The sequence below is a fragment of the Physeter macrocephalus genome, chromosome 12, assembly GCF_002837175.3.
Source record: "Physeter macrocephalus isolate SW-GA chromosome 12, ASM283717v5, whole genome shotgun sequence".
In the NCBI taxonomy this organism is placed as follows: domain Eukaryota; kingdom Metazoa; phylum Chordata; class Mammalia; order Artiodactyla; family Physeteridae; genus Physeter; species Physeter macrocephalus.
The window spans coordinates 42,140,785-42,154,744 of record NC_041225.1 but is presented as its reverse complement, the minus strand read 5'-3'; positions in this window follow the sequence as shown (position 1 = coordinate 42,154,744).

Sequence of the window (13,960 nt, the reverse complement as noted above, 5' to 3'; positions counted from 1 at the left end):
TGGGTTTATCTCTGGGCTTTCTATCCTGTTCCATTGATCTATATTTCTGTTTTTGTGCCAGTACCATACTGTCTTGATTACTGTAGCTTTGTAGTATAGTCTGAAGTCCAGGAGCCTGATTCCTCCATCTCCATTTTTCTTTCTCAAGATTGCTTTGGCTGTTCGGGGTCTTTTGTGTTCCCATGCAAATTGTGAAATTTTTTGCCTAGTTCTGTGAAAAATGCCATTGGTAGTTTGATAGAGATTGCATTGAATCTGTAGATTGCTTTGGGTCGTATAGTCATTTTCACAATGTTGATTCTTCCAATCCAAGAACATGGTATATCTCTCCAACTGTTTGTATCATATTGAATTTCTTTCATCAGTGTCTTATCGTTTTCTGCGTACAGGTCTTTTCTCTCCTTAGGTAGGTTTATTCCTAGGTGTTTCATTCTTTTTGTTGCAGTGATAAATGGGAATGTTTCCTTAATTTCTCTTTCAGATTTTTCATCATTAGTGTATAGGAACGCAAGAGATTTCAATGCATTAATTTGGTATCCTGCTACTTTACCAAATTCACTGATTAGCTCTAGTAGTTTTCTGGTAGCGTCTTTAGGATTCTCTATGTATAGTATCATGTCATCTGCAAATTTTGTCATAAATGGGTGTTGAATTTTGTTGAAAGCTTTTTCTGCATCTATTGAGATGATCATATGGTTTTTCTCCTTCAGTTTGTTAATATGGTTTATCACATTGATCGATTTGCGTATATTGAAGAATCCTTGCATTCCTGCGATAAACCCTACTTCATCATGGTGTATGATCCTTTTAATGTGTTGTTGGATCCTGTTTGTTAGTATTTTGTTGAGGATTTTTGCATCTATGTTCATCAGTGATTGGCCTGTAGTTTCCTTTCTTTGTGACATCTTTGTTTGGTTTTGGTATCAGGGTGATGGTGGCCTCATAGAATGACTTTTGGAGTGTTCCTCCCTTTGCTATATTTTGGAAGAATTTGAGAAGGATAGGTGTTAACTCTTCTCTAACTGTTTGTTAGAATTCGCCTGTGAAGCCATCTGGTCCTGGCCTTTTGTTTGTTGGAAGATTTTTAATCACAGTTTTTATCTCTGTGCTTATTACTGGTCTGTTTATATTTTCTATTTCTTCCTGGCTCAGTCTGGGAAGGTTGTTCTTTTCTACGAATTTGTCTATTTCTTCCAGGTTGTCCATTTTGTTTGCCTGTAGTTGCTTGTAGTAATCTCTCATGATCCTTTGTATTTCTGCAGTGTCAGTTGTTACTTCTTTTTCATTTCTAATTCTATTGATTTGAGTCTTCTGCCTTTTTCTCTTGATGAGTCTGGCTACTGGTTTATCAATTTTGTTTATCTTCTCGAAGAACCAGCTTTTACTTTTATTGATCTTTGCTATTGTTTCCTTCATTTCTTTTTCATTTATTTCTGATCTGATCTTTATGATTTCTCTCGTTCTGCTGACTTTTGGGGTTTTTTTGTTCTTCTTTCTCTAATTGCTTTAGGTGTAAGTTTAGGTTGTTTATTTGATATTTTTCTGGGTTCTTGAGGTACGATTGTATTGCTATAAAGTTCCCTCTTAGAACTGCTTTTGCTTCATCCCATAGGTTTGGGGTCGTCGTCTTTTCATTGTTATTTGATTCTAGGTATTTTTTGATTTCCTCTTTGATTTCTTCAGTGATCTCTTGGTTATTTAGTAGTGTAGTGTTTCGCCTCCATGTGTTTGTATTTTTTACCAAACACCTACTTAATGCTGGCAGAAGACCTCAGACTTCCCAAAAGGCAAGAAAGTCCCCATGTACCTGCCTAGCGCAAAAGAAAAAACAGAGACAAAAGAATAGGGATGGACCTGCACCTCTGGGAGGGAGCTCTGAAGGAGGAAATGTTTCCACACACTAGGAAGCCCCTTCACTGGCGGAGATGGTGGGTGGCTGGGGGGAAGCTTTGGAGTCACAGAGGAGAGCACAGCAATAGAGGTGCAGAGGGCAAAGCAGAGAGATGCCCACACAGAGGATCAGTTCAGACCAGCACTCCCCAGCTTGAGAGGCCTGTCTACTCACCCGCTGGTGCAGGTGGTGGCTGAGACCTGAGCCTCCGGCTTTGGAGTTCAGATCCCTGGGAGAGGACTGGGGTTGGCTGCGTGAACACAGCCTGAAGGGGACTAGTGTGCCACAGCTAGCCGGGAGGGAGTACGGGAAAAAGTCTGGACCTGCCTAAGAGGCAAGAGATCATTGTTTCGGGTGCACGAGAAGAGGGGCTTCAGAGCACCGCCTAAATGAGCTCCAGGGATGGGCACGAGCAGTGGCTATCAGCGCGGACCCCAGAGATGGGTGTGAGATGCTAAGGCTGCTGCTGCCGCCACCAAGAAGCCTGCATACAAGCACAGGTCACTATCCACACCTTCCTTCCCGGGAGCCTGTGCAGCCCGCCACTGCCAGTCTATTTTGAAGAGCTAACGGATCATACCCTCCTCAAGAACTCTGGATAGAGCTTATGCTTCTTTTACATCCCCCGGAGTGCCCAAGGATGTGTGAAGCACAGGACTTAGTCAAGGTTTCATAATTTGATTTGCTTACGAAAAAGAACATTTTCTCATCTTTAGGCGTGGGCAGGTGAGGTTTGGATAATTACCATTGGCACGAGTTTTCTTAATGAAAGTGTCAGGTGGCCTGGAGACACTGTACTCCACATTCAGCATCTCTCAACTAGCGTTTCTCACCCACAGTTAGCAGTTATTGTGGATACTTCTTTATCCTCTGTAAAAATCCTATTTCTTTTTACAGAGTACTCAAAAACATCTGCAATAAGAGTTACAGCAGTAGAACTCTGCAGTCTCAGTGTGTGAGATCATCAGGCAAAGCATTTGCCAGAAACAAAACAAAAGAAAACTGATGGAGTAGTTTAAAATAGATCATTATAGACCATCATTATGAAATGGTACTTTTGTATAATACTTTACAGTATATGGTGCACTTCGCATTTCTTTTTTTTTTTCTTCCAGTTTTATTGAACTGTAATTGACATACCACACTGTATAAGTTTAAGGTGTACAGCATAAATGATTTGACTCACATACATCATGAAATGATTACCACAATAAGCTTATGAAACATCCATCATCTCATAGAGATACAAAATTAAAGAAATAGAAAAAATATATTTTTCCTTGTGATGAGAACTCTCAGGATTTACTCTTGTAATTTACTCTTCAATTATGTACAGCAGTGTTAATTATATTTATCATGTTGTACATTACACCCCTTAGTACTTATTTGTCTTATAACTGGAAGTTTGTACCTTTTGACCCCTTCCTCCACTTCTACCTCTCCCCACCCCCTGCCTCTGGAAACCACAAACCCGATCTCTTTTTCTATCAGTTTGCTTGTTAGTTTTTGAAGTAAAATTGACTTACCGCACTCTCTTAGTTCCCATTACAAAACATAGTGATTTGATACTTCTATACATTTCAAAATGATCAGCACTATAAGTCTAGTTACCGTCTGTCACATTTCTTATTTTGTCTTATTTTACGTATTTTATTTCATCTCCCTTAATCCTTATATTTAGATTATCAAATATGGAGAAACTGAGGTCTAGAGGTTGTGGTGGTGGTGACCCATCTGAGATGAATAAAAAACATCTATGGCAGAAACTCAGTTAAGGCCACTTGTTCTTTCTACTGGAGCAGCTCTCCTCTTCCATAATTCCATACACAAATCTTGGAGAGCTTTATTAGTTAAAGGAGAAAGCAAAGCTGAGAAATCTTCTTTAAACTACTTTTCCCAGATAGTTCAAATGCACACGAGATCAATATTTGAAGACTCTGCTTTAGTTACGATTCCCTTTTAACACACATCATTGTACCTTATGTACCATGTACTGCACAGCAGAGAGACAATATACATTTGGTGAGTAAGCAAATGAGAGAGTTTGTAAGTTAAGTAAACATTGTATTGAGGCAGGGAAACAAGTAGATCTATAAGCTTCTGGCTTGTAAATTTCCCTTCCTAAAGCATTCATTTCAAAAACTTGGAGAAAAATGCCCCCACCTTTCACATTATGTGGATATTATTACTCTGTGTTCTTCGGTAAGTTTTAAATCTGGGATGACATGAATTCTGTTGCAAGGTGTTTACTTTTTAGGGTCATCATGAGCCTCTGTTAGAGACTGCTGTTTGAACATAGTTCAAAATCTGAAAAATTACTGTTTTTGTCAAATGTCAGTCTTCTCTTTTATAGACAGGTGGGGTAGATTGTTACTTTGATGACTCCAGTGAACCGTATCTTCCAATATCCATCTCTTGTGTGGTGCCTTCCCTTGAATCTGGGTCATGACCTACTTTAATAATTAAATTGTGGCAAGAAATCATGTGATGCCTGTTTCAAGCCTAAACATTAAGACCTGGATACTTTCACTTTTGTGGCATGGGAGAATCCAGCCTCCATGTAAGACATTCAACTACCCTGAGACCACCAGGCCATGAGAAGCCCACCCATGTGCAAGGTCATCAAAGACGTGGAGTCTTTATCCTTAGGCGGGACACTCCAGCTGATGCCCCATGAAACAGAGATGGACTGCCTTTGCTGGGCTCTGCTCAAACTGTAGAATTGTAGCAAACTAATAAAATTGTTGTTGCTAAGATCTACTAAGGTTGGGATAGTTAGTTATATGGTAATATATAACCCAAACAGCAAATAACCAGAAAATCGAGAGCCATCAAAAGAAGCAGAACAGATAACCCTGCTTTGAAAAAAAAATAATGCCTTAAAGAATAAAAAAAGCTGTTGTTATTTACTATGCTATATTCCTTTAGCCTCTGTTCACATTCTCTCCTTCATTCCTCTCCCCGACTCCCCAGCTTGCCCCACTTCTCTCTTTCCCTGATGACATTAGCACCTCTGCTCACATAGAACAAGATTTATAGTATTACAACACAGGAAAATAATTAAAAATACCCAAATAACAGCAACCAAAAACTAGTGTAAACTTTTTATATACAAATGGGTAATAGGAGCAATTTCCAATTAATTCCACTAATTGTTGCCAGCATTTAAGAGTAAGATTTGCTTCTGTTCTATTGACTGTTTTTGTCATCCTGCTAATTAGTCTTATCTGAAGCCACCATATTTTAAATGAAACCCATTTCATCTGTATTTACTATCTACACCAGCAGTAATTCTGGTCCTTTAGCTCATATTCTTGAAAGGATTTTAAAGTCTGTATTAATTAATGAAGTTGGCACCCAGAGCTACAAATCATGCAATTTTTACTTTTTACTGCCACAGTCCATTTTGCTTTGCAATGTTTTTCTTTAGCTAGTAAACAAAGTTTCTAGCTTCCCAGAATCACTTTCAGGCTTTTCCATAAAAACTCATTACCATGAACTCTAATCAGTGGCTTGCAATTTCATAGATTTTTAGTAAAATGAACAAGAAAATGTTCCAGGTCACATCAACCTAATGTTTACCTCTAAGGTTGTTACAAAGTGTTTATTAATCAATAGTTTATTGTTTTATAATATGAATGGTCCTGGTAATTATTTATTTTTATTCTCTAAGAAAATATTTTCTTTCTATCTTTCCTCAAATTACAAAACTCAATTAATAGTAGAGTTTGACGTTTATAACTTAATGGAAACATGCCCAAGAGACACTGATCTAAACATTCTCTTATAAATTATTAGGCACTTCATATATATATATATATATATAATTAAATTATGCATAATAAAAACAATAAATCCTATTTACATTTATTTCTCAGAATATAAAGAATTTACTCTGGTGTGGTAAGAAGGGGACCTCGAGTTGAAATCAAAATAATTGTCTTTATATCTGCCACTTAACAATTATGTCTCTTAATCTTTCTCAGCCTCAGTTACCTTGTCTCTAAAATGCAGGTAATAATCCACTATCCCACATAGTTTTTCTGACCATCAAATGAGACCACAGGTGTGAAAGTGCTTAGCACAAGCATCTTGGGCAGAATAGTCACTCAGAAAATGTGTGTTGTCTAACTCTGAAAGAAAGGTTTTGAATACTGGTATTTATAGAGTCAATAAAAGAGGATGCTATCTGGTAAAAATCTATATTACTGCAAACATTTGGCTATTCCATTGGTTCTTGGATAATTATGTTGCACCTTACTGCTGTGTGTCATCTGGATGGTAAAATAATCTCTCCTTTTCAGATGCATGAGCGTGCAGGTACAGGCTATATGGACACACTGAAAGCGGTAAGAATGTACAGGGTAGTTTTCACAGCCAGCATAGCTCCCTGAAATGCTGAGTTACTCAGATGATGGGTGCAATTATTTGCATCCAATTTAACAAAAAGTAGGTGATTGTTATTCACACTGGGCATTGGAAATGCAAAGCTGACTCAGGCACATAACTTTCTTCCTAGAAGATCTCAGAACCTGTTTACAGAGACAAATACGCACCCATCTAACCATGAAACATGGCACAATGAAATAAGCGTTAAATGTAAAGAAAAAAAAATTCTTTGGATCAGAAAAAGTAGTAACTGATCCTCTGGAGAGGCTTCAGGGAAGAGGTAAACTATTAACAGAGACTTCAACGATGAGATAATTCAGAGATTACATCTCTTGGGACTGATCCCAGTCTATACACCTCTGTGCTGGGTAATTTAGATTGTCCTCCAGACCTACACTCCACCCTTCTCTAGTGTGTTCTCCGTGGAGGGTTTCTGACTGGAAGAGACCGTGTCAGTCGGCTCCTTTGCCCTGCAGCTTCAGGTAGGCTTTGGCCATGGAGGGTGGGGAACCAGTGAAGACAGGGGGTGAGTGTGCCTTGCAGGGGGCTGGCTGCACCCTCAGATTTAGTCTCAGGTCTTCTGGACTGCAAGCAGCCCTTCTGCTTCTGGAATCCAATTATTTCTTCCTCCTATAAGCTTTTTTAGTCTGGGATACCTGCATTATCCCTCGTCATTTCTCAACCCCTGCATACACCTTTATAAATAAACTTTTTTTGAATTTGACTTAGAGTATCCTACTCTATATTACATATTATATATATATATGTTTTTGTTTGTTTGTTTGACTAGTCTCTCCTATTAAAATGTGAGTTCCTCAAGAGTAGAAATCCCTTCTTTTCCATCTTCATATAATCGTGGTTCCTATAGTTCTCATAATGCAGCTTTATTCTCATAATGCAGTGATATTTCATGGGATGATTTAGCATTTTATTCAGTAATCAGTTAGAATCTTAGTTTTTCTTGTTCACTGGATTATTTTTTAAAAAATCATGGACTTCATATGTGCAAGTTCAAAATAGAACTTGATTGTTTTAGATAAAAACTTTGTTCTGGGGTTAAACTCGCCTAGTAAGTGTTCTCTATATCTTTGCTAGCTTGACATGCAAATTTTATGATGTGGATGAGGGTGTTTAATTCTTTGTGCTATTATGTATCAGATATCGCCGTTTTCCTTCGCAGTCCTTCTTCCTTTAACTGAAGTTAGCATGCCGTATTTTTTTTCCTACTAGGATTCACATGACAAATATATGTCATTCATATGCATAACATACTTCATGGGCTGTAACAGATGAGCGAGTGTGGGTTTTGCAAAATTTCATACTTTCTCATGTTCAGTAAAGCATTAAACTGAAAGAGAGTGACATCATAGAACTCAACTAGTCTCAGCCGTGTTCTAATTCATTTTACAAGGAAAATCAAAGACAGAATTTAGTACTATAGCTAGATTTGCTTGTTTGCTTGCTTTGTAAAAATTACTTGGGCATGCGATACAATTGTCCACATGGGTAAGCCCTTTCCAGTTCCTTAGAGATTGGCTTTCCTGTTCAACTTTACCCATCTTTAAGGTCATGAAAAGACAGGAAATGACAAGCCATTTCTGTTTCTTCTTAAAATATATTACTAAGTAGGATATGAGAAAGAAGTTACAAAGTCTCTCCCTTTTCTTAATTTTACATTCTTTGCTCTGCTTCATTGCCTGCAAGGACGAGCAAGTTGAGAAGACAGACTGAGCACTTTGAGTGGTTTGGGTGGAAAACTTTCACTTATTCAAAGAACTGATAGTCATTGGTTCTAGGACCTCCATGGATTCTTTTTTTTTCTTCTTCTTTTTTTTTTTTTTTTTAAGGGTGATGCTATCCGAATTTTGAATTTCATTTATTTTTTATACAGCAGGTTCTTATTAGTTACCTATTTTATACACATTATTGTATATATATGTCAATCCCAATTCATCCCCCCACCCCCCCACCCCTCTCCTTGGACTTTATACTTCAAAATCACCCCAGAAATGTTGCCACCATGATTCCTGTTTGTTCTCTGTCTCTATCTCTGTGTTGGATTTTAGGAGAGTCCAGTGACATGGTTTCTAAGCCCAGAATCTTTTGTAGTAAAACCACAGGTGAAAATGCCATCAATTTCTTGTTGCCTTGTTTCCAGGAACAAAATAGTTTGATGTTATTTCTTCTTCGATTTTTCCAGAACATCACATTCAATTCTCAACTGTCCTGTTTCTGAAGAAAGATAAGACTTTGGTTTTGATTTAATTTTCCTTGAGATCAGTTATTTCCAAGTCCAGTTTATTAAAGGACTAACGTAGCATCAGTTCTGAATTCTCTGAGATCATACTCAAATTCAACTTTGAATTAAAGGTTTTTTTTGTGTGTGAATCATGAGTTGTAGTATTTGTTTCCTATGCAAGGGGAGAGAGGATAAGTGAGCGTAGATTGAGAAGATTATTCTTCCTCCATGTCTGTATTTAATGCCTTTTCCTTAAATTTGCACAGATGTTGATACAAATCTATTAAAATACATACTTGTTAAGCTTACTGTGGTGTTTGTTTCTTTGTTATTTACATGTTGCTGATTTCTGCAGTTGATTTAGAATAAAAGTTTGGAATGTGAGACTCTTAGAAGGAAATATTTTTTCCCTTTCTTTTAGGACTTGAAAGATGAGTCAAGAAGAAAGTGTGGTTGATACCTAACATTGCTTCTCATCTTTAGTGTCTCATAGTGCTGTGGAGGAGAATTCAATATACTTTGCTTTATTGGAAAGCATTCCATGTGGACAGATTTTGGAGAGAAAGGAGCTACATATGCCCCATTTAACAGCACAGATTAGTTTGCTATTGCACACCTATGTTCATGACACAAATTGTTAGATGGCACACCTATCAGATGGAACACCTGATTTGATGCAGTTGTGTGGATAGAACAAATGGATGGTACATACTTGTACATGTAGGATTTTAGGAGACACCTGTGCTGAAACATTTTTGTGTGGATGACACATGAGGGGATCCTGATGTCTGAGCTTTGGTTGGGCAATTGGTCCATGCCTTCCTAAAATGTGCAGGATGTACATTTCCTAAAATGTATACCACTTACAACTCTGAAACTCTGGAAAATATTTCCTTTACCATTATCTCCCCCACATCTGAAAATTGTGAGGAGTCATGATCAGAATCATATGCAAAAGATGGAAAGATTAAAACAATCCATCTTAATGTCAAATTTCTGCTCAGATATGTTTAATATTATCTACTTGTTTGGTTGCAGGAGGTCTAACATGTTTAACATCGAATTCAAGGCTGACCACGGCCTAGTTTTATCACCCCACTCCAACTCTCTCCATCATCCCCAGAGGCACCAAGCAGTCTGTCAGGTGTGGTCTTTACTATCATCATATCTACTCTACTCATCTTTGACTCAACTTTGTATTCCTTCTCGGGTCGGTGTCCTTGCTAAGAGTTTTAATTTTCCCATCTCTCCGATATCTGTTCATCCTTTGACTCCAGCTAGGAACTTCTCTCATCTGAGGAGATTTCACTGGACATCTCAAGATCCAATGATTTCTTACCTTTTTAAGCTTCTACAGAACATATTTTTTTGATGAGGAATTTTTCTGTTCCAAACAATTCATTGTTGTTTCATGGGTGTGATTCTCTTCTCTTCCACCAAATAGTGATCGTTCCTTCTTCCGCCTGCCTCAGTGGTTGATTTTGTTGATTGTAGAGACAATGTGTCCTATTTTTCTACTCCCAGACTTCAAGAGATGAATGCCTGTAACTAGCTGGGCTTCTCTTGTGTCTCCTTTCCAAGGTGCTCCTGGCAGGACTTGGGTCTTCCCAAACTCCGGTGTGTTCAGTCTGTCAGTTTCCTGAAAGTCAGGTCTTTGTTTTCCTTCCTCGTCAGTTTCTCAAACTGTGAATTCTCTGTAGTACAATCTGGGTCATCTGCTCCTCTGTTTGAACATCCATGCCTATATTAGCTCCCTTTGGTCTCTGTTTCTAAAACTCTACAGCATGTCAGGGTTTAAATCATATACTGTCATCAGAACCACGGAGCAGATTTTGTTGGCACAGATGGGAACTATGTGTGTTTGGGGTGTTAAGGTATACAGGTCACCTGGTAAACCTCCTCTTTTAAGAAATAGAAGCAGCCCTGTGGCTGCTCAGTTGATGCATATTGATGGAACATTTAAGGAATGATGATTCTGCTTTACTGATTACTTCTCCAACAGGCTATTCCCAGATATTGAACGATTCAACTTTCAATTTTTTTGTCATGTCTCTGAGCCACTTATTACCTGTCTCCTTCCTTAATTTTTATGTCCTTGAAAGTCTTCCTCTAACCTTAGCACTTATACCTTGTGCATGCTTTGCTGTCTGATGATATCTGTATTTCCTACAATTCTCATTTGACCTGAAATCCCACACCAGCACCCATGTTCAATAAGTTTAAATGGAACTTTGTGATTACTTCTCAAGCCCTTCCTAGCCCCTTGTCCTAATACCTTAAATACTAATTTTCAGACTTTACTTTAGTCTATTTTGGTGACTTATTAGATTTTTCTTTTAGCCTTCCTCCAGGGGACATCAGTTTCCACACCATCACTAGCACAGGTGCAACTTCTGCTCTTGTAATTCCCACCCACACTCCTAACTCCACTTTATCTCCTGATAACACCATATTAAGTCACTAATGGCTTGAGTTTGAAAGATTGAATGTTAAAAGCATAATTAGAGACTTAGGGAAACAAATTGTACCCATAAAATTTAGAATTAATTTCAGGAAATTAGGGCAATTGAAGCACCTCGTGCAATTTGAAATGACTTTTCTAAATGAACAACTGTGCCAGAAATCAGCCCCTTCCTAACGTCCTCTGTTTCCTTTTTATTTTCTTCCAAGAATAAGGGCAGTTCAGTGGGGTAGGTTTGGCAAACAGCAATGTACATTTCTTTTCAGAATATCAAAGGCAAAGAGCTCACCTTAAAGTTAAGCTTTCTCTCTTTAGTGGAAATGGAAAATGGGAGGAGGTGTGTGGGTGAGACCAATCATTGCCCTTGGGCAAGCTTGAGAAATTGCAAGACCAGAACCTAGACCTTCAAAGAGGCAGTATTTCTGAGCCCAGGCTAATCACGTCAGTCAGTAATTTCTCATTTCTTATATCCAGTATTGGCTAACAGCACCATCCTAGTTCACACGCAGTCATGTTACATGCCTTCGGTCCCCTGTGCCTTTGCCCAGGCAAAGTTTCCCTTATGGAAATAAATGCTGGGCAGCTTAAGTTGGTCAACCCAAACCCATCCATTCTTCTAGGCACATCTACACCTCCTCCCCTCCCCACACATTCAGGAAGCCTATTTTGATGGCCCCAGCCCCACCTGTCTCTCCTTTCTCAAGTCCACACAGAGACTAAAACAAACAGTAGCAGTTCCATGAAAGGCCCTGTGTTAGCCACCGTAGGTGCAAAGAAGAAAACATATGATCCTACTTGTGGGAGGCAGCATCTAACGTGGTAATAATAGAGGTATCTGTGGATAGGATGCCCGGGGGTCACAATAGGGATGTTGCTGGGCACTGCCCCTCCCCCTCTTAGCTATGTGGGTACAGAGAGGTCATTGCTCTGGTCTTCAGCTTTTTCATTTTTAAAATGATAAAATTAACAGTTATTCTCTAGGGTGATTTTATATGTTAAATGAGCTAATGAATGTAAAATGCATGGTAAAGGTCTTACCTGTAGTAGGTGCTAAATAATTATTTCCTACTTGGTATTCGGGTTAGCAAATGGTTAAAGAGACTCCAATTACAGGTTTGGTCACAGTTTGAGGCTTTTGGTGACTCCAGGTCAGACTTGTCTGCCATGCTGTGTTTAGTCCTCTCAAGAGAGCAAGAATGAAGATTATGGATGAATCAGGGCATCTTCAACTTAGCCTTAAAAACCCATGGCTATGGATAGCAACTAGGGCTTTTCTTTGGTTAGAAAATTTAGGACAACAAACCCATGGGATCTGAGTTAGCTCAGGCTGGTGATGCTGGGTTGGCGGTAAACGTCTGGAAAATGTGAGTAAAACCAACGCAAATTCAGAGAACCACAAGGTTCTCTAAAAGATTAACCATACAAATTTCTGCTCTGGGGGACTTACTAGAAAATATTCTTCCAAACTGTCTTATTCCCTGCTGTCCCCAGCTGTCTCTCTTTTGGTGTTACTGAAGCAAAAGGAATAGAACAAAGAAAATCTCTAAAATTCAATTGAAAATACAGATTTAAAGCAAGCAAAAGGAGGCCCTTTAACAGTCCTTCTCACTGGCCATGTAGTTATTTCATGCACTGTGCGTGAGTTTTAATAAGACCTTGTTTCTGTCTTTGGTGAGAGGTGAAAAACTATTGCTTTTGTTTGGAGAATTGTCATTTAGTGTCTTCTTACACTGATCTCAGTGCCCAAGGAGATTAGGAACTCATGTTCCTTACACTTAGGAGTAAAAATAACTTAAGGGCTAGGCACACTGAGAGGTAGAATGAGCTTTACCCACTGCTGGGAACTTGCCATGGTTCTTGGACTGTACCTGAAGGCTCACATCACTACCAGCCTGCTCGGGTAGAGTTGTCAGCAGGCACATGAAATGTATTCCCTTCTTGTATCTTGCGGAAGCCCTTAGTCCTAATTCATATTTGATCATATGAGAACTAGCATCCGTAGGTCATAAAACTGTAGAATGCCAGAGCCAGAAGTTCCCTGAGATCAGTTATTGTCCATCCCTTGCTTCTGTAGATGAGGAAATAATCCCAGAGAGATAAAGTGATATAAGATGCGTTTAGCTAATTTAAAAGTAAAGAGTAGAAACATGGACTCTTGACACTCGGTCCAGTAATTTGTCTATTAAAATACGCCGTTGTAACAAACACAGAAGTGCAGGAACTATCAGAGATGAGAGAACATTGTCCTGGCCACAAGGTAGTTGCCTCTCCATTTAGTAAAACAGCTTTAAGCGGGTAATGCTGATGAAATACTGCAAATATTGCCTACGTTACATTTAACTATAAGGAACACATTGAGCACTTACAATGAGCATATGTAATAAGACACTGTGGAGAGTTAAATAAGGGAACGAAAATGAAAAAGAATATGTCCCTTGCCCTCTAATAGCTACAGTCTAGAGGGGAAATTGTACTTCTGACTCTTATACCAGTGGAACAGTGACATGTGCTCAATATTAAATTATGTAAGTGGAATGATTAGGCTGTGTACAATCTAGAGTTCATGAAGAGGGTGGCAAAAAGAATACAACAGATATAAAGATCATGCTATGGAGGGGAATCTGGGGAGGCTTCTCAGAGGAGATGGCATTTTCTGTGGAATTTGCATAGAGGCACAACTTTGGTAAAAATTGAGAGAGAAATATTTCCTTTGAGTGGAAAACTTGGTAAATAGCCTTTCTCTCCATATTATCCGAATGATAATTGCATCCAGAAAAAGGTATGTTAACATTTATTGAGGGAAACATCTAGAGGTGAGAGGAGGAGGCAGCGACTTAAGGGAATAGAGCTGAGAGTAGATTCATACAGCTAATATCCAGGCACAAAGTGGGATGACGTCTTGTGCAAGATGATGCCGAAAAGTCTGGTAGGGACCAGATTCTAAGATGTGTTATGTTTGTCTTTTGTATCCACTATCAGC